Genomic DNA, 2,460 nt, shown 5'->3' on the forward strand with positions numbered 1-2,460 from the left:
ATGTATAATATATAATGTAGTATATATAATATTTATTATGTATAATATATATCTGTTTTCAATAATGCGTGTTGTTTATTGTGTGTGGACTTGATTCTAATCCATAACGCTTTATAGAACAGGTGAAATTTGCCCCACAGGAGTTCTTAAAGAGCGTATTACCAATTCTTTTCTTTCATGGATCCGCTGGTGTGTTTGAGCTATCATTCTTTGGGTTAGAATTGAAAACTCACTCACTTGTCCTCCAACTCCCTTGCTTGCTCGCACTTTTGTTAGCATTCTCCTTGCGGATCGAGGAGTCTCTGGCCAGTTTGCAGCTGGCAAGAGACGACTGTTGAGGGCAAACGAAATTGCGGTGCTGCTGCTGCTGGTGGTGGTGTTGGTGGTGCTGGTGGTGCTGGTGGCGGTGGGAAGACGTCGGGAGAGGAGGAGCAGCAGGAGCAAACTATCGCCAAGGACCTGGTCGTGACCAAGTATAAGATGGGAGCGACATGACCAACCAGGTACTTCGGTCTTTGGTGGAAGCTTCCAGCTCAGGTGTGTCAGTACTGAGCCTGTGTGAAAAAGGTGATGCCATGATGATGGAAGAGACGGGGAAAATCTTCAAGAAAGAAAAGGAAATGAAGAAAGGTATTGCCTTTCTTACCAGCATTGCATTTCAGTAAATAACTGTGTATGTCACTTTTCCCCTTTGAAGAGTGACCAGGATTACCTTCTCAAGGGAGGTATTTGGTAAAAATTGACCTTGGAGTCCATGTGGATGGCTTCATTGCTAATGTGGCTCACTCTTTTGTGGTTGATGTAGCTGAGGGAACCCAGTACAGGGCGGAAAGCACATGTCATTAAAGCAGCTCACCTTTGTGCCGAGGCTGCCCTACTCTTGGTCAAACCTGGAAACCAGAAAACACAGTGACAGAAGCCTGGAATGAAGTTGCCCACTCATTTAAGTGCACACCAATAGAAGGTATGCTGTCACACCAAGTGAGGAAGCATGTCAAAACATTATCCCAAATCCAAGAGACCGGCAGAAGGACCATGAAAAGGCTGAATTTGAAGGACACGAGGTGTGTGCTGTGGATGTTCTTGTCAGCTCAGAAGAAAAAAGGAAGATGCAGGACAGAGAACTACCATTTATAAATGAGATCCCTCCAAACAATATGGCCTGAAAATGAAAACTTCATGTGCCTTCTTGAGTGAAGTGGAAAGACATTTTGATGTCATGCCACTTACTTTAAGAGTATTTGACAATGAGAAGAAGGCCCAGATGGGTGTGGTGGAATGCACCATGCATGAACTACTATAACCATTTAATGTTCTCTATGAGTTTGTTGTTACCCAGTTTAAATTTACAGTTCTGCTCATGCCCAACGGCCCAATGAGGATAACCAGTGGTCCCTTTGAGCCTGACCTCTACAAGTCTGACCTGGAAGTCCAGGATGAGGAGCTGAAGGCCCTCCTTCAGAGTTCTGCATGCAGAACAACTCAGGGGAAAAAAAGGTCTCCTAGACTGCACAGAATGGTACCAGTTTGGAAACTTTAGAAGAGAATGAAGCTGGGGACTGAGGTGGGTCACATCTCCCTGGCTTGTCGCTTCTGCCTCATCCCTTTCCCACGACACCCCAGGCTCTGAAGTGCGGATGTCTTCTCCATTCTGGACCACCAGGAGAGTGGGGTCTCCTTGCCCCCATTCCAACCCTCCAACCCACCCTTTTCCAACAACAACCAGCTCCAACTGATTTTGGTTTGGGGAAGCTAGACTTCCCAACCACTTGAAGACTACTTTAACTAGAGAAAAAGAAAATGAATAATAAAATCAAAAGTCAAAATCCATCGTCTTCAAGCCCCTCTTTCTAGCCTTTTTCTACTACTTTGCTTGGTCAAAGTCTGACCCTACAACAGAACAGGGAAGAGGCTAAGTTAGGCACCACCACTAAAAACTGAGCTGAGATTTTTGTATGCCACTCCGGATGTCAACATTGTCTCACCTGTTGGGGGATTCTTCCTCACTTCTCCAAAACATTTTAAATGGCCTCAAAATAGAGGAGCTATTCTTCGGATTGATTTTATTCACAGGTGGCAGATACATTTATTGTCCAGGCTGTCAGGTAAAGACCCTCTCATTTTTAGGAGGTGGATCCTCCAGATCTACCAAGGGATTCTCATCAATCAAACAAGTCTTCATTTATAAATCTTTAGCCACTTTTGTTCTAAAGAATTGTGCCCCCTCACTTTCACAAAGCTAGAAAGAAGTAATCTATCTCAACTGAACCCTTTTCTTTGGAGTCAGTGGGCTCTTCCTTTGCTCCGTCTTATATAAACTTGAACTGGAGCTCAAGTGTGGCTTTGCTCTCTATTTGAATATTTTGAACTCTTCCCTTTGAAAGAAAAACCAGAAACCAGATGAGCAGACTGACTGAAGGGATAACTCTTGGCTTTCTGAAGCTGTGGACTTGGATTGGA

The 2,460-nt window shown here is 44.3% G+C and overlaps 1 pseudogene; it reads left to right on the forward strand.

Annotated features, from left to right (window-relative positions):
- The window catches only part of LOC102872241, a 4,884-nt pseudogene extending 3,344 nt beyond the window's left edge, over positions 1 to 1,540 (forward strand).
- Positions 1,541 to 2,460: the final 920 nt, after the last annotated feature.

The sequence above is a fragment of the Elephantulus edwardii genome, unplaced genomic scaffold (genome assembly GCF_000299155.1).
Source record: "Elephantulus edwardii isolate Elephantulus edwardi_28Jun2011 unplaced genomic scaffold, EleEdw1.0 scaffold00023, whole genome shotgun sequence".
Lineage (NCBI taxonomy): Eukaryota > Metazoa > Chordata > Mammalia > Macroscelidea > Macroscelididae > Elephantulus > Elephantulus edwardii.